The following is a 24,575-nucleotide window of genomic DNA, read 5'->3' as shown; positions in this document are numbered from 1 at the left end:
TGTAAGCTATCCAATTTATACATAGTAATTTTTACCTCTCAATACCCTACAACTTCCCTGCCTCCCCTCTCCTCCTTCTCCCCATTGGTAACCACCAGTCTGTTCTATGTACCTGTGAGTCTATTTCTGTTTTATTATAGTAATTAATTTGTTCAATTTTTTATATATACATATAAGTTAATACATAGAATATTTGTTTTTCTTCCTCTGACTTATTTCACTATGCATAATAACCTGTAGGTCCAGCCATGATATTGCAAATGGCATTATTTTATTTTTTATGGCTGATCAGTATTCCATTGTGTGTGTGTGTTCATGTGTGTATATCTGTGTGTATATACATGCATATATGTATATATATATATATATATATAAAATATACCACAACTTCTTTATCCAGTCATCTGTCAGTGAACACTTGGGTTGTTTCAGTGTTTTGGCTATTGTAAATAGTGCTGCTGTGAACATTGGGGTGCATGTGTCTTTTTGAATTATATTTTTCTCCAGAAATATACGCATGAATGGGATTGCTGGATCACACGGAAGTCTATTTTCAGTTTTTTATGGAAACTCTATACTGTCCTCCAAAGTGGCTGTGCAATTTACATTCCCACCAACCGAGTAGGAGGGTTCCTTTCTCTCTTAAAAGGTCAAAAATTCTCTAAATTTATATACTTTCCTTACAGTTTAGGACACAATTTGGCAAAAGCCAGAAAGAATTTGATAGGAGTAAATACAGTATTTTTTTTAAATGTCCATGCATTACGGATAGATATGTTATTGATGAGTTGGTTCCCTACATTTGTAGATGCAGAAGTTTTTATACCTTCATAGACATTTCAGTCTAGCAGAGAGAAAAATTTCTTTGCATTTTGCTGAACTTGTCCGGGTGGCTTTATCAAATATGGTCCAGGCCTCCAGAGGTGAATACACATCCAAACCTGAAACATTTGAATGTCTGCAAGATTTTAAGAGTCCAGAATGTCAGATCTGGACTATAAATCTGGTAAATGACATCAGTGAGTGGACTCAAGAAAACTCCATTTGAGTGCAAAACCTTTCATAAGCCAAAAAAGGCATTGAAATTGTGGCAAAGCCAGAGACTTGTGTGTGACACATATGGCCACAAACCCATGGGGACAACCACAGGCGTCCTGGAGTGCCAAGGGAATTCCATGTGAGGAGTCCAGCACTCACAGGAATCCAATAAGTCCCTGCCAGCCAGAGCAACTTCATTGCTACCGTGCTGTTTTGAGCAAATGTCTTTTCAACAGGTTCAAATTGGTTTGTATTTTTTTTTACATTTTTTATTAATTCATACTCATTTTACAGTGTTGTGTCAAATTCCAGTGTTCAGCACAATTTTTCAGTCATTCATGGACATATACACACTCATTGTCACATTTTTTTCTCTGTGATTTATCATAACATTTTGTGTATATTTCCCTGTGCTATACAGTGTAATCTTGTTTATCTATTCTACAATTTTGAAATCCCAGTCTATCCCTTCCCACCCTCTACCCCCCTGGTAACCACAAGTCTCTATTCTCTGTCCATGAGTCTATTTCTGTCCTGTATTTATGCTTTGTTTTTGTTTGTTTTTTTTTTTAGATTCCACATATGAGTGATCTCATATGGTATTTTTCTTTCTCTTTCTGGCTTACTTCACTTAGAATGACATTCTCTAGGATCATCCATGTTGCTGCAAATGGCATTATGTTGTCGGTTTTTATGGCTGAGTAGTATTCCATTGTATAAATATACCACATCTTCTTTATCCAGTCACCTGTTGATGGACATTTAGGTTGTTTCCATGTTTTTGCTATTGTAAATAGTGCTGCTATGAACATTGGGGTGCAGGTGGCACCCTGAAGTAGATTTCCTTCTGGGTACAAGCCCAGGAGTGGGATTCCTGGGTCATATGGTAAGTCTATTCCTAGTCTTTTGAGGAATCTCCACACTGTTTTCCATAGTGGCTGCACCAAACTGCATTCCCACCAGCAGTGTAGGAGGGTTCCCCTTTCTCCACAGCCTGTCCAGCATTTGTCATTTTTGGATTTTTGAATGACGGCCATTCTGACTGGTGTGAGGTGATACCTCATTGTAGTTTTGATTTGCATTTCTCTGATAATTAGTGATATTGAACATTTTTTCATGTGCTTTTTGATCATTTGTATGTCTTCCTTGGAGAGTTTCTTATTTAGGTCCTCTGCCCATTTTTGGATTGGGTTGTTTATTTTTTTCTCATTGAGTCATATGAGCTGCTTATATATTTTGGAGATCAAGCCTTTGTCGGTTTCACTTGCAAAAATTTTCTCCCATTCTATAGGTTTTCTTCTTGTTTTATTTCCGGTTTCCTTTGCTCTGCAGAAGCTTGTAAGTTTCATTAGGTCCCATTTGTTTATTCTTGCTTTTATTTCTTCTAGGAGAAAATTTTTGAAACGCATGTCAGATAATGTTTTGCCTATGTTTTCCTCTAGGAGGTTTATTGTATCTTGTCTTATGTTTAAGTATTTAATCCATTTTGAGTTGATTTTTGTATATGGTGTAAGGGTGTGTTCTAGCTTCATTGATTTACATGCTGCTGTCCAGTTTTCCCAACACCATTTGCTGAAGAGACTGTCTTTATTCCATTGTATATTCTTGCCTCCTTTGTCGAAGATGAGTTGACCAAAAGTTTGTGGGTTCATTTCTGGGTTCTCTATTCTGTTCCATTGGTCTATAGGTCTGTTTTGGTACCAATACCATGCTGTCTTGATGACTGTAGCTCTATAGTATTGTCTGAAGTCTGGGAGAGTTATTCCTCCAGCCTCTTTCTTTCTCTTCAGTAATGCTTTAGCAATTCTAGGTCTTTGATGGTTCCATATAAATTTTATTATGATTTGTTCTAGTTCTGTGAAATATGTCCTTGGTAATTAGATAGGGATTGCATTAAATCTGTAGATTGCCTTGGGCAGTGTGACCATTTTAACAATATTGAATCTTCCAATCCAAGAGCATGAAATATCTTTCCATTTTTTAAAAGTCTTCTTTAATTTCCTTCATCAATGGTTTATATTTTTCTGTGTATAATTCTTTCACCTCCTTGGTTAGATTTATTCCCAGATATTTTATTACTTTGGGTGCTATTTTAAAGGGGATTGTTTCTTTACTTTTTTTTTCTGTTGATTTATCGTTAGTGTAAAAAAATGCAACTGATTTTTGAACATTAATTTTGTAACCTGCTACCTTGCTGAATTCTTCGATCAGCTCTAGTAGCTTTTTTGTGGCCCTTTAAGGGTTTTCTATATATAGTAACATGTCATCAGCATATAATGACACTTTTACCTCTTCTTTTCCAATTTGGATCCCTTTTATTTTTTTCTCTTGCCTGATTGCTGTGGCTAGGAATTCCAGGACTATATTGAATAGGAGTGGTGATAGTGGGCATCCTTGTCTTGTCCCAGATTTTAGTGGGAAGCTTTTGGGTTTTTCACCGTTGAGAACTATGCTGGCTATAGGTTTGTCATATATAGCTTTTATGATGTTGAGATATGCTCCCTCAATACCCACTTTTGTGAGAATTTTTATCATAAATGGGTGTTGAATTTTATCAAAAACTTTTCTGCATCAATTGAGATGATCATGTGGTTTTTCTCCTTTCTCTTGTTGATGTGAAGTATTACAGTGATTGATTTGCATATGTTGAACCACCCTTGTGTCCCTGAGATGAACCCCATTTGAGCATGATGTATAATCTTTTTTTATGTTCTGTTGGATTCTATTTGCTAGTATTTTGGTAAGGAACTTTTGCATCTGTGTTCATCAGTGATATTGGTCTGTAATTCTCTTTTTTGGTGGTGTCTTTGCCTGGTTTTTCTATCAGGATGATGGTGGCTTCATAGAAAGTGTCTGGGAATATTCCTTCTTTTCAATCTTCTGGAAGAGTTTGAGAAGGACTAGTATGAGTTCTTTTTTGTGTGTGTGTTAGAATTACCCGGTGAAGCTGTCCAGTACTGGACTTTTATTTGTAGGGATTTTTTTTTTATTGTTTATTCGATTTCATTCCTAGTGATCAAGTCGTTCAAGTGGTCAGTTTCTTCTTGATTCTGACTTGGTGGTATGTATGTTTCCAGAAACTTGTCCATCTCCTCTAGGTTATCCATTTTTTCCATGTAGTTTTTCATGATATTCTCATATGATATTCAGTATTTCTATGTTATTTGATGTAATTTCTCCATTTTCCTTTCTTATTTTGCAAATTTGTGTTCTCTCTTTTTTCTTCTTTGTGAGTTTGGCCAGAGGTTTGTCGATTTAATTTGCTCTTTCAAAAAACTAGCTTCTGGTTTGATTATTTTCTTTATCTATTTTAATCTCTATTTTATTTATTTCCTCCCTGATCTTTATTGTTTCCTTCCTTCTGCTGACTTTTGGGTGTTTTTGCTCTTCTGTTTCTAGTTCTTTTAACTGGTGGGTTAGATTGTTTATTTGATATTGTTCTTATTTGAGGAAGGCCTGTATCACCTTAAACTTTCCTCTTAGCACTGCTTTTGCTGCGTCCCAAAAGTTTTGTGTGGTTGTGTTTTCATTTTCATTTGTCTCAAGGTATTCTTTAATTTCAACTTTGATTTCATCATTGACCCATTGGTTTTTTAATAGCATGTTGTTTAATCTCTATGCTTTCCCTTTTTTCTCCTTTGTTTCTCCTTAGTTGATTTCTAGTTTCAACAGCATTGTTGTCAGTAAAGTTGCTTGAGATAATTTCTATGTTCTTAAAATTGTTGAGACTTCTTTTGTGACCAAGTACATGATCAATCCTAGAAAATGTTCCACGTGCACTTAAAAAGAATATATATCCTATTCTAGGGGGTTGTAATGCTCTGAAAATATCCACTAAATCTAATTTTTCTATTGAATCATTTAATTTCTCTGTTGTATTCTTTATTTTCTTTCTGGAAGATCTGTCTAGTGATGTTAATGTGGTGTTAAAATTTCTGACAATGATTGTATTCCCATCAATTTCCCCCTTTATCTCTGTTAGTAGTTGTTTTATGTACTTAGGTGCTCATGTTGGGTGCATATATACTAATGATTGTAATATCCTCATCTTGTGTTGCTCCCTTAATCATTATAAAATGTTTTTGTTTATCTTTCTTTATGACCCTTGTTTTAAAGTCTATTTTGTCTCAAATCAGTACTGTTACATCTGCTTTTTTGGCATTTCCAGTTGCATGGAATATCCTTTTCTGTCCATTCACTCTCAATATATATGTGCCCTTCTCCCTAAAGTGTATCTCTTGTATGCAGAATATTGAAGGTTCTTGCTTTATTATCCAGTCTGCCACTCTGTCTTTTGACTGGAGGATTTATTCCATTAACATTTACAATAATTAATGATAGATGAGTGTTTATTGCTATTTTGAACTTATTTTTGCAGTTGATTTGGTATTTCTTTTTCGTTCCTTTCTTCTTCCTTTTGTGGTATGGTAACTTTGTTTTGTATCATCTTGGATTGTATTTAGTTTTTGTGACTCACTTGTAAGTTTTTGGCTTGTGGTTACACTTTTTTGTAAGTTTGTTAACCAATTACTCTAACTGTGTGTACTAAACAGATAGAAATGTAATCTCAAACCCATTCTACCAAGAATAAAATATTTAAAAAAAAAGAAGAAAGAAAAAATACTCTATATTTTCTTGCTTCCCTCTCCCACTCAATGATTTAGATATCTTCTTTTACAGTTTCATGTTTATTCTATTTGTAATTCATGGTAGTTATCACCTTTCCATTTATGAGTTCTCATTTCTGTAGCATCCTGCTTCTTTTCTATTTAGAGTAGACCTTTCAATATTTTTTTTGCATGGGTTTAGTGTTGCTAAAGTCTTTTAGTTTTTTGCTTCTCTGTGAAATTCTTTATCTCTCCTTCTATTCTAAAGGATAGCCTTGCTGGAGAAAGTATCCTAGGCTGCATCCTTTGTTTCATTAAGAACTTTGAATATATCTTGCCACTTCCTTCTGGCCTGTAGTGCTTCTGTAGTGAAATCAGCTGAGAGCCTTCTCTTCTAACTCACTCTTTGTTTTTCTCTTGCTGCCTTTAGAATCATTTCTTTATCCTTCAGTCTGGCCATCTTGATTATGATATGTCTTTGTGTGGGTCTTTTTAGGCTCCTCCTGTTTGGGAACCTCTGAGCCTCCTGTGCTTGGGTGTCTGAATCCTTCTTTAGGTTTGGGAAGTTTTCAGTCATGATTTCTTTAAATACCTTTTCCATCCCCTTTGTTCTTTCTTCCCCTTCTGGAATCCCTATTATGCATAGATTGGCATGCTTTATATTATCCCATAGGTTCCTTACATTGCTTTCATTGTTTTATATTTGTTTTTCTCTCAGCTGTTCTGATTGGGTACTTTCTGTTGTCCTCTCTTCTAGGTCACTTATTCGTTCCTCTGCTTTATCTAGCCTGATTTTTACAGCCTTTAGGTCAGATCTCATTTCAGCCAATGAATTTAACAATTCTAATTGGCTTTTCTTTATAGCTACATATTTTGTTTTTGACATATTTTATGTCTCTAAACACTATCTCTTTTAGTTCCTTCAGTAATTTAATCACTTCTTTTTTGAAATCTTGATCTAGTAGGCCATCAATGTCTATTTCATTGATCGTTCTTTCAGGGGATTTCTCTTGCTCTTTTAATTGGGAATACTTCCTCTGCTTTTTCATACTGCTCGTATCTCTCTGGCACTGTGGCTTAAGGTATATCAGTTATCTATTGTGGTCCTTAAAGGAGTTTATTCATTTATCTATCTAAAGCCTATGTGGAAATAAAACTTAAAAACGAGAGAGAGAGAGAATTTTAAAAGAATGGAGGAAAAGAAGGTTTGAAAGCAGTGTATAATCAGTAATAGAAGAGCAAGTTGAAGCAGAATAGCAGTCGAGTTGAGATGTCTTTTAAAAGCCTTAATAAAATGAAGAAAAATATCAAAACACAATATTTAAAACCTGTGAATAATCAATAACAGATCAAAACCAAGAGAATTAAAAATGAAATGAGAAGTGTAAACGTAGAGAACTGTTTAAACACTAAGGATTAATAAGGTAATAGAACATAAAACAGGTATAAAAAGATTTAAAAAACAAAGATGCATTCTCCTAGAGACTGTGCACTCTTAATGGTTTTATTGAGAGGTGTTTGTGTCTTCACCCTGTTTCACAAACTCAGCTTGCTCTGTTGGCCCCCTTGTCTGTGCTACTCACAGTGTCCGTCAGCAAGAATATCGTGCCCCTCCAACACTGGGTCAGGTGCTGCTCTCCTTCGTGGTGAGCAGGTGGGTCACTCCCCCTCCAGATGTCACAGTCAGTGATATGCCATTTGCTCCATAGGTGGGCTCAGCTTCAAGAATAACAGCTTTATGGAGATATAATTCACATACCATAAAATGCAGCATTTGAAAGTGTGCATTAGGGTTTTAAGTACATTGCAGGGCTTTGTAGCCATCACCCCCAAAAGGAACGGGTACCCTATAATAAGTCAGTCCCTAACCTTCCTTTCCCTTAGCCCCCAGCAGCCACCACTCTACTTTCTGCCTCTATGGATTTGCCTATTCTGGGCATTTCATATAAGTAGAAACATACAGTATGCCGCCTTATTTGTTTGTCATCTTTCATTTAGTGTGACGTTGTCTAGGCTCATCCATGGTGTAGCATATATCAGTACCCAAATTCCTTTTTGTGTTCAAATAATATGCCATTGTTATAAATACTCCACATTGCTTGTCCATCCATCAGTTGATGATGAATAATTCTGCTGTAAATGCTCATGGACAAGTTTTTGTGTGAACACATATTTTCAGTTCTCTTGACGATATATCAGAAAATGGAATTGCTGGGATTTATTCTACTTTTAACATTTTGAGGAATTGCTAAAGTAGTTTTTAAAGTGACTGCACCATTTTATATTTCCAGTAGTAATGTATGAGGAGTCCAGTTTCTCCACATCATCATCAACACTATTTATTACTGGGTTTATAAATACATATTTATATATCCTATATCATATATATTTGTCATCCTAGTTGGTATGAAGTGGCATGTCATTGTACTTTTGATTTCTGTTTCCCTGATGCCTACTGATGTTGAACATCTTTTTACGTGCTTATTTCCCATTCGTAGGTTTTTTGGAGAAATATGTATTCAAATTCTTTGCCCAATTTTATTGTATTTGTCTTTGTATTGTCACATTTTAAGTCTTCTTTGTCTATTCTGGATAAAAGTCCCTTATCAGGGAAAATATTGGAAATAATTTCATCCATCCTGTGGATTGTCTTCTTACTTTCTTTATGAAGTCCTTTGAAGCACAAAAGATTTTAATTTTACTGAAGTCCAGTTTACTTGATTTTTTCCTTTTGTTGTTTGTGCTTTTGGTGTCATATATTACAAGTATTTGTAATCCAAAGTCCTGAAGATTTTCTCATTGTTCATTTTCTAAAAGTTTTATAGTTTCAGGTCTGTGATTTATTTTCAGTTAACTTTCATAAATGGTGTTAAGATAAAAGTTCAGTTTTCTTTCTTTCCAGGTGTATGTGCAGGAGTCCCAGCATCATTTTTGTAAAGATTATTTTTTCCCCATTGGATTGTCATGGCACCTTTTTCAAAAATTAAATGGTTACGTGTAAGAGATTGTTTATGGACTCTCAGTTCTTTTCTCTCAATCTATTTTTCTGTCCTTTATGCAAGTACCACACTGTGTGGATGAGTTTTGTTAGTGAGTTTTGAATTTGGAAACTTCAAAACTTTGTTCTTTTTCAAGATTGTTTTGACTATTCTGGGTATCTTGCATTTCCATATTAGTTTTAGGATCAGCTTGTTCATTTCTGCCAAAAAGCCAGAGTTGCATTGCATCTATAGGTCATTTTGAGGACAATGGCCATCCTAACAATAATAAGGCTTCTGATCCATGAACACAGAAGAGCTTTCCATTTATTTAAGGTCATTTTTAACTTCTATCACTAGTATTTTATTTTTCTATATACAAGTTTCAGTATTCCACATGTTTTTCTTAATATTCCTAAGTATTTTATTCTTTTTGATGCTATTGTAAATGAAAATGTTTCCTCCATTTTATTTTTTGGTTATTCACTGCTGTTGTATAGAAATATAATTAGTTTTTTATATATTGATTTGTATCTTACAATTTTGGTCAGACTGGGTTATTAATTTTAATAGGATTTTTTTCTTTTCTCTCTTTTTTTTTCCTTTGTGGATTCCTTGTGATTTCAATATATAATATCATGTCATCTGGAATCGAAACACTTTTATTTGTTTCTTTCTAATCTAGAGGCTTTATTTTCTTTGTCTGTTTGCTTTGACTAGAACCTCTAGTACAATGTTGATTGTGGGAGGAAATAATTCAGTCTTTCAACAATATGTATGATCTTTACTCCAGGTTTTTCATAGATGTTCTCTGTCAAATTGAGGAAGTTCTCTTCTATTTCTAGTTTTTATCCATTTTTCTATTAATATGGCGTATTACATGAATTGACTATTGTTTGTTGAACTGCCTTTGCATACCTGGATGCATCCCACTTAATTGTGGTCTATTTTATATGTTACTGGATTGGATTTGCTTGTATTCTGTTGAGGATTTTTGCATTTATATTCATAAGAGATAGTCTTTAGATTTCTTGTGATGCTTTTGTCTGGTTTTGGTATCAGTGTGATACTAGTCTCATTGAATGAATTGGGAAGTGTACCCTCCTCTTTATTTTTAGACGAGTTTGTGAAGCATTGTTTTCTTTTTTTGTTTGTTTTTATTTTTGTTTTTTCTTTAAGTAGTTAATGGAATTCACCAGCAAAGCCATACAGGCCTAGCATTTCTTTGTGTGAATGTTTTGGATTGCTATTTCAGTCACTACTTACTGTAGGATTATTTGAGTTTTCTATTTCTCCTTGAATTAGCTTCAGCCATTTATGTCCTTCTAGGAATTTATCCATTTCATCTAGATTATCTCATTCATTGGCTATATAATTATCCATAATATTCCCTTATATTCCTTGTTATCTTTGTAAGGGCAGTAGTGACATCCTTCCTTTCATTTCTCATTTTAGTAATTTGAATCTTCTCTCTCTTTTTTTTAATATTAGCTAAAAATTTGTCAATTTTGTTGATCTTTTCAAAGAACCAACTTTTCTTTTTGTTGATTATTCTCTGTTGTTCATCTATTCTCTATTCCTTTTATTTCTGACTTTAGTATTTTGATTAGAATGTTTAATTCATTTACATTAATGTAATTTCTTATCAGGTTGAAGTTACATCTGCTATCTACTTTCTATATGTCTTTTTTCCCCATTCCTCTATTACTACACTTTTTTGTACAAAGTAGGCATTTTCAAGTGTGCCATTTTAATTTGTTGTTTATTTTATATTTTTCCTCCTCCTCCTCTTCCTCCTCCTTACTTCTCCTCCATTGCTCTGGAGATTATAATTAACATCTTGTTTTAAAGCAATCTAGTTCACATGAATGCCAACTTAATTTCAATAGTACACCAAAACTTTGCTTTGGTATCAATCTTTTCCCTCCCCCCCTCATGATGTCACTGTCTTACAAATTACACCTTTATGCATTTGTAAGTGCATCTACACAGTTTCATAAGTATTGTTTTATGCAGTTGTCCTTTACATCAAATAGAACAAAACATTTACATGTAATACTCAATTTATACTGTTTTATTTTTTTTACTCATGTAGTAGTGCTCTTTATTTTTCAGGTGAGTGTCCTTTCATTTACACCTGCTGGACTATCCTTAGTATTTCTTGTCGGGTAGGTCTGCTAGCAATGGATTGTTTCAGATTTTGTTTTTGTAGGAGTGTCTTAATTTCTCCTTTAATTTTTTTAAAGAATCATTTTGCTGGCTATAAAATACTTGGTGACAGTCTTTTCCTTTTATCACTTTGATGATACCATCCCACTGCCTTCTAGTCTCCATGATTTTTGATGAGAAATCAACTGTCTTACTGAGGAGCCTTTCTATATGTTGAGCCACTTTTGTCTTTCTGCTGTCAAGATCCTTTGTTCTTGTGTTTTGACACACTGAGTCTGATATGCCTATTTTAGATGTCTCTACGTTTATACCACATGGAATTTGTTGAGCTGCGGGGATGTACAAATTAAAGTTTTCATCAAATTTGGGAAGTTTTCAGCCATTATTTCTTTATATATTCTTTCTGCCCCTTTTTTTCTCTCCTTCCTTCTTGCGCTCCCATTATGTGTATATTGGTATTGTTGATGGTGTCCCATCTATCTCTGACACAGTGTTCATTTTTTTCATTCATTTTTCTTTCTGTTCCACAGAGTGGATAATCTCAGTAATTTTAAGTTTACTGACATTTTCTTCAACAAGTTCATATCTACAGAGAAACCACTCATTGAAGTTTTCATTTTAGTCATTATATTTGTATTTCTAGAATTTCTAGTTGGTTTTTAATATAAATTTTTTATTGATATTCTCTGTAAAATGAGATGTTCACATAATTTATTTCTTTAGGCATGGTTTCTGTTAGTTTTTTGAACATATGTGTAATTGCTTATTTATGTCTTTGTCTAGTAAGTCCAGTGTCTGGGCTTCCTCAGTGAGTTTCTATTGACTCCTTTTTCCCCTCTTTTATGGCCAAACGTTTCTGTTTCTTTGTACATCATGTAAATTTTCTGTTGAAACTGGACATTTAAAGTATTACAATGTGGCAGATCTGAAAGCCACATTTTCCTCATCTCAAGGGTTTATTGCTGCTTCCAATGTCATTGCTGCTGCAGCTATTTATTTAGTTACAGTCCTGAACAAATTCTGTAAAGTCTGTATTCTTTATCATGCATGGCCATGAGATAGTGTGTGTGAAGAAAGCGTAGTTGTCATCACTGTAATAATGATTTGACAGTAATTTCTTTCAATGTGTGGAGCCTATCATTTGAGCTGATGCCAGGTGGCTGTGTGTCTGCGTGCTGAGGTATGCCCTCAGCACCGGCAGGCAGTCTGTAGCTCTTCCGTGGCCTTTAGTTCTTGCTTGTGCAGAACCTAAAGTTCAGCCAGAGTTGAAGGCTTAAGGTTGTCTCAGATCTTTCCTTGCCCTGTGCCACACATGTGTACGGCCTTCTACAATTCTCAAAATTTTTTGGAGCTTTTTAACCCTACCTTCACCCCCAGAACGTCTCATTACTCAATTTTGCCATCTAAGTTTCCTAGTCAGTATCTAGTTAGCCTCTACTGGTCCCGCTGCCTCAGGCGGTTGTAATGTTAAATACTCACTGCTGATTGTTTCCCACACACACTCTGGGGACAGGCTGTTTGCACAGCATGAGTTTGTGATAGGTCAAATAGTGACAGCTTTCTGGGGGCGGATTTCTTGGGTAACTTTAAATCACTTCTGCCCCTACCTTGACTGTGAGACTATTGCTTTTAAAGGCCACCATTTAGGTTAGGATACAGGGATGGGGTAGATCAAGTTACAATGCCACAAAACTCACTATATTTATGGAGATTTAGCTTTTTTTTTCTCAAATAAACAGTCCCCAGATTGCTGGAAGTCTTGGTTTAATTTCCAGAGTTCTACAGAGGTTAATTTTGACAAATTTTGCCATTGTCATTGCTTCATAGAGAAGTAAGTTTTCCAAGATGTTTACTCAGATATTCTAGAAGTGTATCCCATTTGCATTTGTTTTTAACTGAGTTACTTGCAAGACTAACTAATTCTACAGATCCAGCCCCATTCACATAAGAGTCCACCTGCATGGCTTCTCCTACAGGGAGCAGTGTGCAACCTGTTGTCAGATTGTTGTTTTTTTTTATTAAAGTGAAGGGATTTTTAAAAATATGCTCATGAGTAGCCTTTTGTCATTTTTACAAGTTATGAACTTCCACTAGTCTGTGGCTATTTTTTCCCCTCACTTTTCGTTGCTTTAATGAAGTTCTCACTTTTAAGGATTTTCAGTATACCAGTTTGTGGATGCTGATCACACGGGTGAGGCATTTAACTACTGTCTAATCCTCAGTCTTTGCTCTGATTCACTGTCTGGAACATCTGAACACATCTACTGAACCCCGTATACCAATGGATGCTAACAGCCCTAATTAAAAGTATGCTTTTTAAGTAAAGCAAAAAATACTAACTTTGACACTGGAAAAGACAACTCTCAAATTTCCTTGCTGATCTTGCTTTCTGTGATCATGAGCTACATCATGTTTTTAGAGCCGACAGGCATATTAAGCTACTGATTTTATTTCATCGGATTTTAGAATGCAGAACACATTTCAGGCCCACTTATAGTACCATATGTGTATCTTTAAGGATATGTACATATGATGATGTCTTTATAATAAGTACCTTATTTTAAGTACCTACTGCTGTTAACCACATTAAGGAAAGCTTGAAACTGCAGTACTGAAATTTCTCATACCACCATCATCCCATAGCTTCTCTTTTGCATTAGATGTTGTGTGACAGAGTATTTTTCTGCTCCCTAGAAATGATCAATGTTGAACGAGGAAAAAAAAACCCTCCTCAAATAAATATACTCCAAATCACACACTTATCTGAACAATGGCCACCATTTTAGTCCACACCAATCCATCTACTCATACTGACTCAGAGTCCTCAACATAGACAATCCACCCCTGAAGTCAGGATCCTCAGCACACGTTCTATCCCCTCCCCATTCCTTGTTGATTCTGACTTACTTTTGTCCAACGCGTCCTGCCGGTCTCTTCGCTGCCTGACTGCAGTTTTTAATTTTTACCTTTGAGTTCCAGGCTGCGCCTAGTGATTTCCAGAAAAACTCCAGACACCTGGCTCATCAGGAGGGGTGGGGAGGATTTCAGGAAGCTGTTAACCTAACTCACTTGCAGATAAGTGAGTGGCTATTGTGAGCATTCTTCTAGATATCTGTCATGCCGGCTGCATCCACCCCAGCAAAATAACGTAGCTCCTCCCACCACCTCTGCCTCCATTCATCTGGGTTTCTGCTTTAAGTGACACTCACATGCTGCTGATGGGCATTATATATATATACATATATATATATATTAATTGAAGTATAGTCAGTTACAATGTGTCAATTTCTGATGTACAGCACAATGTTCCAGTCCTTCATATTCACATATATATGTATGAATTCCTTTTCATATTTTTTTACTAAAGTTTATTACAAGATATTAAATATTGTTCCCTGTGCTATACAGAAGAAATTTATTTTTTAAGCTATTTTTATATATAGTAGTTAATATTTGCAAATCTCAATCTCTAATGGGCATTTTTAAAGCCACATTTGGAACCCTTGTTGCAGAAGAGTCTGAGAAATATATTTTCAACCTCATAGCCTTTTGGTTAGGAAGTTGGAATAAAGGCTGAGCTGGCTCGCCTTCCTTGTCTGCCTTTGTGAGTAAAGGGGTCTGGAGTTTCAAGGCCCAATGAAATGTCCCAGCCCTTCAGTAGCAAACTCTTAAAGCAACCAAAATGCTTCCATCTACCAGAGCATGACTTGTCCTTAGACACTGCTGGACATAACCACCGACGCTATCTAAAGCATCGTCTTCATCTGGTGCACACTTTCTTTAGATGTGTAATATCCTGATTAACAGGACAAGCTGGTTTGGATTCCCAAGGTCACAGGCAGCCTTCTGCCTGACTTTGGTGTATATATGTTCATTGAAGAGTCCTCTCTCAGATCAGCTAGAGCTGTCTGGTGTGTGGTTTGCCAGAGAATGTGGGTACAGTGCTCCCCACCAGAGTGCTGCCGGTTGTTTTATTGCAGGAAGAGAGAGAGTAAAAGAGACAGAACAGGAAGTTCTTGTCCAGCCTCAAACACAGTCACCCCCGCCCAGGGCTCTTGCTCTGGGCCACACAGCAGTGCAGGTCAGCAGTGATGTGGCCCCGGTGTACTCCAAAACATGGTGTAGTTGTACTGGGCTATCTGTGTCTTTCACGTGCCCTGCAAAGTTCTCGGCTTTGTGAAATGGGGAACTAAGGAACTCCCACCCATGGCTGTAGCTCCCAGGGTTTGCACCCTTACGGGTTTTGAGGATTTGCTGGCAACTCATTCTTTTTCACCGGGTCATTTCTCGGTTAAACGGCAGTCCTGTGACTTCCTTATCAGAACTGCTCCTTAAGTTCGGGATTTAGTGAAAGATGCCATTTTAGCCTGTAAGTTCATGTTCAGGGAGGAGGAGGAAGACAGCACAGATTAGAATTGCTGTCTTGCTTTTTTTTAATTATTGTTTTCATAAGCCGTCTCCTGTTGTCGAATAGACACTGAGTAAATGAATGACTGTTACACTTCCATTTGAAGGATGAGGAAAATGACACTCAAGGAGAGGAGGCAAACTTCCTGAGGTTCCAAAGACAAAAAGGGATGAGCACAGAATAAGATCCCTGCAAATTTCTTGGCTGTCATCAGCCTTTAGGTCAATGACAGAGTGCCGTGTGTAGTAGTAAACTTGTAGCGTGCATTTAAAAGGGTGCAGATGTTCTTGTTTTGTTGATGCAATCACACTGTTTTGTCTGGGACTCTGAAAAAGAGAAATGGGTTAGAAAATGGTGGTTTCTCATCCTTGGTCCATCCTCTCTCTCACAGATATGGACCCTTCAATCTGTAGCAGGAATAAGACAGCCCCAGCCTTCCCGTCTCATGAGATCAGTACTCATTCATTTCATTCCTGCCCACCTGTAGGAGATAAAGCACAGCGTGATTTTCATGTCCTGCTTCACTGATTCTTGTGAAATTAGGTGTTTGAAGATAGAAACTCATGAAAGGCAGCTGCTTTTCTTAATATAAAGTGCAGTAAATTTCTTAGCAGAGAAGTAAATTGAGGATTTTCTTCATTGAAAATCAAAAGAGATTTCAAGAGCATCTGTATTTCTGATGCATAGATTAAAATGACAAAATCTAGAGGGATTACAGAAATACAAGGAAGATACCAAAAGTGTCTTTAAAGAGCTTTTCTAAGACTGGGCTTGTAAAGAGAGTGTTAGTTGACAGAGACCCTCTTCTCACCCATAGTCCCTCTCCTTAGGTTGGAAAGGGCCAGCGTTTCCCCTGTGTGCAGTCCTGGTGCTTCAAGTGAGTTGTAGGTTAGGGCGGTGCACATGGTGCTGCCTTCAGTTTGTCCATCGAAAATAACTCCTGGCAGTCAGAGGGCGAGTGTGTTGCAACGACATGAACCATTCACCATGCTCTCCGGGGTGTGTGCTCATCTCAGCTCATCCCGGCTCAGGTGATGGCAGAGGAGAGAATGGTGGCAAGAGGTCAGCCATGAGTAGGAGGGAGCAACTGGAGTCAGCTTGGAGCCAAGTGGCTAGGAGTTCCAAGTTGAATTCCCAGGACTTCCCACAGTTCATTCATTCAGCTAATACTTCTCAAGCACCTGTGATGTTCTGGTGTTTCCTTTGTAAACAGAACCATATCCTTGTCCTCATGAAGGTGACGTTCTAGTGGACATAAGAAATGATAAACGCAGAAGCAGATCCAGGTCAGGACACATGAGTGCTGTCTACTTTGGAGTGCACAAGGTGAGATCCTTTGGGAAGGAATGTATGATACAGGAAAATGTGGGGGAGAGAATGGACGTATCCCAGGACTTATTTGGGTCCCTGAGATGCACCTCGTGAAATGTGGGTCCTTGGTTTGCACAGGAATGAATCCAAGAGAGAGCCACAGTTCAGTAAATGTAGATTTATTCAGAGAGATATATACTCCACAGACAGAGTGGGCTGTTTCAGAAGGCAACAGAAAGGCCATGAGGCGTGGGGGTTGGGTGCTCCAGTTTAAAGTAAAAATAGTTACACACTCCTCTGACATAGTGTGGGCTGTCTCCCTCAGCAGAGAGAGCAGCCATGAGGTGTGGTTGTTAGTTTTTAGGCACTCAGGATTTTCATATGCTAATAAGTGTGAGGATTATTCCAACCGCTTTGGGGAAGGTGTTGGGATTCCCAGGAATTGGGCCACCACTCACCCTTTGAACTTTCATGGTCAGCCTTGAACCTGTCCTGGCACCTGTGGGAGTGCCTTTTAGCATCCTGCTGTATTTCAGTGAGTGTATTGAAGCTCAAGATCTACTGGGAGTTGACTTTTCCACCGTCTAAGGTGCTAATGGCTGTGCCATCCTTTTAATGGCTGTGCCCGGCCCCCTTCCCTCCTGTCTCATGAAGGAGCTCAGGAGTGATTGCACAATTGCAGAGCAGGGGACAGAGTGGAAAGAACTTTATAAGTGGAAGGTGGAAGGCAGTGTTGGCAGTAGAATTCTCAAGTCAATTATAAAATAAGTGTCTTCTGTTTGCTGGGGGTACCTGGTCTCACATTAGGGAGCTGTGAGCCTTGGGGACTTCAGTGAGTGGGTGGCTCACTGTGTATACTGTGTTGCTTCTTAGGCGGCCCGAGGACAGTTGGCTTATAGGTGACCCATTCACTCAAGCAGGGGTCTCTTTGGGGATTTTCTGCACTTGAGGCTAACATGGGTCACATGGGGGGCAGGACCTGCCAGTCACAGCTTGGTCCACAGTCACCTAGTGCCCTCGCGGCTTTCATCCCATGGATGCGTCACCTCCCCCTCGAAGGGGACAAGGGCACAAGTGGTGGGGCAGCTTCTCAGTGGTGGAGGCATTGCTCTCCAGACCCAACACTCAACAGCATGGACCCCTGGTGTTGGCCACAGTCTTGGCTAGATGAGGCTGTTGGGGAGCTGAGCTCATGAGACGTGGGTGCCATGCTTCCACTCTCACCAAGAGCTCTATTTTGAAGATTCCGGTCAGAGAGCCACAAATACTCCCTAGCCCATAAACAAAGAACAGTCCCTTTCCCTCGGGGAAGGGCACACAGAAGGAGAACGGATCATCCCGAGAGCAGGAGAGGCCAAATCAGTCCTGCCATCAGGGGTCTGACAGATGAGCCAGCTCAGTTCCTCTTACTAGTTGTTTACTTGGAGGATCTGGGGTATTTCGGTGACCTGCAAGTGTCAGGAAATAGTACACTAGGGCTTTGTAGATTTTCTGGTCTGGTGTTAACTCACCCCATTGTAGCTGTTGTGCAAGGAAACAAAATTTGGTGGACAACAGGCCATGGCCTCTGCTCCCTGGTGGAGCCAGGAGATTACAATGTTAAGAACGACTGCGGGGGCATAATTTCTATGTTGAGAGGCCAGATGGCCTTACATATCTCTCATACTGGATGTCTAAGTTGCAAAGGGAAACTGGATTTCATCCAGCTCTCCAGCCAAGGAGGAGACCACAAGAGGCCTCCCCCACCAACTGTGAGCTCTTTGCCTCCACTGACAGCAGCATCTATAGCAAAAAGCTGGGCTGCCACCTGCGTTTCCGTGTAAACATCCGAGTAGCCTCAGCAATGGCCTCATGAGCGATGGTGTGCCCAAGGAAGCGCTGTGTGGGACAGAGGGAGGAGTGCCGGGGTCAGACACCAGGAGGGCAGGCAGGCAGTGAGGACATCTGTGCAGCGCAGGCACCGTGGAACTGAGCCAAAGGGAGAAGTGTTTTGGAGCAGGAAGCCTGGGCAGTGCCGTGTTGTTCGTAAGAAGATCCTGGGCTCTGGATCCAAGAAGTCATTGGCTTGATTCCAGATCACAACCCTCATCTTGGGCAAATGTTTGAAGCTTTCTGTGCCTCTGTTTCTTGGTGTCCCAATTGGGGACAATAGTAGCAATTACCTCTGAGAGTCAGGAGCGCCTTTATAGATGTCATTTCATTACGCTCACAGCAGCCCACGAGCAAGGTGCTAGGTCCCCCATTTTACACGTGGCAGACGAGTAACTTTTAATCAGTAATCACGCAGCTAAGTATGATCATAATCAGCATTTGAATTTGATCCCTGTGTCTAGATTATTTCTATTCTCACTCAGTATTACTGGAAAACTAGTAACGTCAGAACAAACACTGCTGGGAAGTGGGTGCTTGAAACATGTTTGTCGTCTTCACCATTGGGGAGTGTTGAGTTCACGTTCCTCGCAGCCCGTCCGAGGTCCCCTGCGTCTCCGGCTGCCCCTGGTGGGGTCTTCAGGACTCTAGGCAGGTTCTCCTTGTTCTCTACCCCCAAGACTCTCTGCTCTCTGGAGGTTGATTCTCAACCCTGACTGCTCGGTAGAGCTAATGTCTAAAAACAAAAAAAGGTGGGGAGGGTTCGGCTCAGTGTTAGAGCATGTGCTTAGCATGAAAGAGGTCCTGGGTTCAATTCCCAGTACCTCAATTAAAATAAATAAATCTAACTATCCCGCCCAAAAAGGAAAACAGTGTTTAAAAAACAATAAACAGTACAAAGGCCCCACTCCAGGCTGTGGTGCACTATTTTTTAAAGGCTCCCAGATGCTTCCCATATGCAGGAGGGTGAGAGCTATCCCTTTACACCTCTTGTGAGCTTGTCCACTCACACCCGTTAGCCTCTTGAAACAGGAAAACTACTTGGCTCGGCCTAGAAATTTCTCCCGATTTCTAGACTTTTATTTGCCTACTGCACATCTCTCCTGGAGCCCACAGGCACCCAGCCAGAACTGAATCAGTTGTCTGCTCTCATGACTTGCCCCTCTTCCTGCCCTTCTTTTTTTGTTTAACATTTTTTATTGATTTATAATCATTTTACAATGTTGTGTCAAATTCCAGTGTTCAGCACATTTTTTCAGTCATTCATGGACATATACACACTCATTGTCACATTTTTTTCTCTGTGATTTATCATAACATTTTGTGTATATTTCCCTGTGCTATACAGTGTAATCTTGTTTATCTATTCTACAATTTTGAAATCCCAGTCTATCCCTTCCCACCCTCTACCCCCCTGGTAACCACAAGTCTCTATTCTCTGTCCATGAGTCTATTTCTGTCCTGTATTTATGCTTTGTTTTTGTTTGTTTTTTTTTTTTAGATTCCACATATGAGTGATCTCATATGGTATTTTTCTTTCTCTTTCTGGCTTACTTCACTTAGAATGACATTCTCTAGGATCATCCATGTTGCTGCAAATGGCATTATGTTGTCGGTTTTTATGGCTGAGTAGTATTCCATTGTATAAATATACCACATCTTCTTTATCCAGTCACCTGTTGATGGACATTTAGGTTGTTTCCATGTTTTGGCTATTGTAAATAGTGCTGCTATGAACATTGGGGTGCAGGTGGCACCCTGAAGTAGATTTCCTTCTGGGTACAAGCCCAGGAGTGGGATTCCTGGGTCATATGGTAAGTCTATTCCTAGTCTTTTGAGGAATCTCCACACTGTTTTCCATAGTGGCTGCACCAAACTGCATTCCCACCAGCAGTGTAGGAGGGTTCCCCTTTCTCCACAGCCTGTCCAGCATTTGTCATTTGTGGATTTTTGAATGACGGCCATTCTGACTGGTGTGAGGTGATACCTCATTGTAGTTTTGATTTGCATTTCTCTGATAATTAGTGATATTGAACATTTTTTCATGTGCTTTTTGATCATTTGTATGTCTTCCTTGGAGAGTTGCTTGTTTAAGTCTTCTGCCCATTTTTGGATTGGGTTGTTTATTTTTTACTTATTGAGTCATATGAGCTGCTTATATATTTTGGAGATCAAGCCTTTGTCGGTTTCACTTGCAAAAATTTTCTCCCATTCCATAGGTTTTCTTCTTGATTTATTTCTGGTTTCCTTTGCTCTGCAGAAGCTTGTAAGTTTCATTAGGTCCCATTTGTTTATTCTTGCTTTTATTTCTTCTAGGAGAAAATTTTTGAAATGTATGTCAGATAATGTTTTGCCTATGTTTTCCGCTAGGAGGTTCTTGCCCTTCTTATTTCAGGGAATGGCACTATAATTTAGACACTGCCAAAGCCTTAAAGCTGGCCTGCATCTTTGACTTCTTCCTGCCCTTCCATCACACCTGTGGCCAATCCGTCCACCTGCTGAAATGTTTTCTTCTCTCTCCTCCTGAGAGGGCCTCAGCAGGCCTCCACATGAACCTGCCAATAGTCCTCCCTGCCTCTATCTTGTCTCTTTCTAGATCACTTTGCATGTCTCCTCTACCTTGGAGGCACACAGAGTCCTTTGAGATGTGCACCTGTGATCTCTCCACCTGGTTGCTCATCTGCCTCCCGCACCCTGTGCTCGCTTGTAGACTATTTGCAGTTCCTGGAAGGGACCTGGCTCTCTTTGGCCTCCCTCCTTTGCATGCGCAGCTCCCCAGGGAGAAATGGCCTTAACATTATACGTTCACCTGATCACTTCTAGGGCATCTCAGAACTCAGCACAGTGTTTCCCTCCTCTGGGAGAGCCTTGGCTACAGTTCCGGCTCTCTGCCCTGAGCACCCTCTGCTGACTGTTATCCAAGCCCTCTTAACACGCCTCCTCAGCCATCACTTCACTGAGTCCTGTGCACCTAGGAGCTCCCGGAAGCAGGGACTGTGTCTTTTTCCTCTTTATTCTCAGAGCATTGTACAGACTCAGGTACAATGGTGGAGGGCACAGTGGTTATTCTGCAATTTCTCTAGAGTTGGGGCCTAGGGGTAACAGTCTGGTGGGAAGAAGGGCTTAGGGGATTTCCCCTGAAGCTACATTTTCAATTACCATTTCATGTTGTTTTTGTCTGCTATTTAAAGTTACGATTCTTAAAACAGAATGACGATTTCTAAAAATTACTTTACCGATGATTGAGGAAAATGGCAGTTTTCCATATTTAAGAATATTATTTTAAGTTTGTGTGACTGTGGTGGTGGAAAATAGAAATGCAGGGGCTACTAAAGCATTCTCATCCCCTTCCCCACTCTCAGGTCCTTTGGACAGAAGAGACAGAGGGATGTGAGGAGAAGGCTTGGAGGGTGCACCGTGCAGTGCTTTTAAATTGTGACAGTTACTTGTGCTTTTTTTTACTTTTTTTTTAATGGAGGTAATGGGGCTTGAACCCAGGACCTTGTACATGCTTAGCACGTGCTCTACCACTGAGCTATACCCACCCTTCCCCCCGATATTTGTGTTTTTAGTGGGCATAATGTGCTGGTAGCAGGTACTTTAGCATCAGACACAGTCACCTGCCTCTGACCATCACGTTAATACCTTTCCCCTGAGCTAGAGAGCTAGTCTGTTTCCAAAAGTTCAATAAATTATCTACATTTTCTTTTTTCTTAAACAAAAGGTATTAACTCATTTTTTTAGTATCGCCTATAAATAAAATGTGATTTTATTAACCATTTACCAAAGTGTTAAGTGTAATAAATATTAAGTACAGATTTCTGAAGCATCAGTCATCACTGAAGATCCACATTCTGCTGTTCTCTCTCTCTGTTAGTCACCTTACTTCTGGAGTTCTGGAATCGGCGCCAGGCAGTGCTTGAGTACAAATGGGACACGGTTGAGCAGGAAGAACAAGTCTGGCCAGAATAGGAGGCACGTTGTCCCCACGTGGAGATAGATGAGATTACCCAGGAAAAGCGGGTGCTGTTTAGATGCACTTTAGTGTGTTTACTTCTGGACTTGTCAGCCTTGGCTGCATGTTGGAATCACCAGGGGACCTTAAAAAATGTTGGTGCCTGGATTCCATCACTGCAAACTCTGATGGTACTCAGTGGCCTGGGGTGCATTCTGGCATAGGGAAGTTTTTAAAGCTCCTCTGGTTATTCTAATGTGCAGCCAAGTTGAAGGAGCACTGCCTGGAATGGTGGACACAGAAGAGAAGTGAGGCCCTTCCTTCATAATAACAGTAAAAAGGGGGAAAAGAAAAAGACTGGTATAAGTGTATAAGAGGCATTGATTTGTATCCTTTCATAACACCAAAAAAAAAAAATGCAAAATATAAATTAGCTACAATGACATAGTTGTAGAAGGAAAGACAAATTGGTTTTTATAGTTGACTCCCATTTTTTCACATGCGGCCTCGTTTTCATAGTAGACTAAGTGCCCCTTTGTCTTGAACTAAGTCCCAGTCACTGCTACCCCTTCCTGTTGGGATGTGCACAAAGAAGCATGGCTCTCATCCTAAAGTCAGAAAGGGTAGAAGAAGCAGGGAAACATTTGTTGAGGTGCCATCAGTGTTTGAGCAGTGTTTGAGCTAGTCATGTTACATAATTGGAAATGTAAATTTATTGCTGCCACTCCTGCTGCAAAATTAAAAAAAATAAAACTATATATCTTTGTATCAACATTCCAGAGCTATGAAAAGATGATTTTTGAGTCATTTGTATTATTGCTTCTTTCCATCAGCTGAGATAATTTAGAGCTGTTTGTTCTTGCAGTCAGCAGCAGCAGGACAGAAGGTTATGAGCATGAATAACACTTGGAAAAAATGCTTTTATTAGGAGCATCTGAAAATGTCTCCAAATATAGATTTAATAAATGAATCACAGATCTACATAATGTTGGCATTGAAAAGATATGGAGAAAGCAGGTCGAAATCCTCTTTTATAAATGGAAAAAAATGAGGTTCAGCTACCAATAGAAAGTGACATTTGTCTTTTACAATGTAATAAGCTTCTAATAATCCCCATTATGAATAGCTCCCATTGTTTACAACTGAAGATGGGGGTAAAAGCATATGTTGGTGAATGACTGTACATTCAGAGATGAAAGCTGAATCTTAGACAAAATTAGATGTTCATAATGCTTTTGAGTCCTGAAAAACAAAAAACTTATCATATTGGCAGCATACAAAAAATACTGAAGAAAAGTTTTTTGGTCATTTAAACTACCAAGTTTAAATTTAAAATTGCCAGCTAATTAGTTTAAATTTTCATTGGAACATGCTTGTTGAAAAATTGAAGATGAAGACTCATTTAACTTTATAGTTCTTCCTTATTTAAAAAATTGCCTTTTTTTTTTTTTTAGTTTTGTATTTGAAGTATTTTACTTTACTTGTGAAAGCATGCTCCATTGTTTAGAGAGGTCAGCGTTGTGGTAGTGAGATCTTGGGAATGAAGTTGCCTAAATTCATATTTGAACACAGTAGCTTGCTTCCTGAGTGATCTTGGACAACTTAACTTCTCTGTGCCATAGTTTCCTATAAAATAAGAATAAGAGAGTTGCTTCTTCATGACAGTGGTAAGGACGGGTCGAAGTAATGTACAGAATCTACTTGGAAAGCTTCCTGGCATAGAGGAAGGGCCATGTACTTAGTTACAGCTATTATTATACTATATCTGGTTTTATAATCCAGTTAAATCTTGAGTCTAACTGATTTCATCTGTTAAAAAATTCTAAATATAAACTCTAAAATGGAAACTCTTAAACTTCATAGTTGTAGCTAATTAACACATAAAGCTCAACCAAGAAACACACAGTGGAGACCAGTTAGCTGCAGACACCTATGATACTTTCTGTCCTGCACAGACTCTAAGCTGTCACTACCTTCACTTCTGAAATCAAAGGCAAGCTAAGGAATAGAGCTTTACAGCTTGGCCTCGTCAGGTGCTCAGACCATGGCAGGGACAGTTTACTGTTCACATGTGCATTTTCAAAAAATAGTATTAAAACGAACACTGTACATATTTTGTTGTGTGTTTGACATTGTTAACAGAAAAGAAAAGGAAAAAAAAACAGGAAAAAAACCCATGCATTTACAAACAAGGAGGCAATGTCTGAAAATTATTATTATTCTTTTTATGTTTAGGATTT

Source organism: Vicugna pacos, chromosome 16 (genome assembly GCF_048564905.1).
Source record: "Vicugna pacos chromosome 16, VicPac4, whole genome shotgun sequence".
Classification (NCBI taxonomy): domain Eukaryota; kingdom Metazoa; phylum Chordata; class Mammalia; order Artiodactyla; family Camelidae; genus Vicugna; species Vicugna pacos.
The sequence above is the reverse complement of the archived record's forward strand: the minus strand, read 5'-3'. Positions refer to the sequence as shown.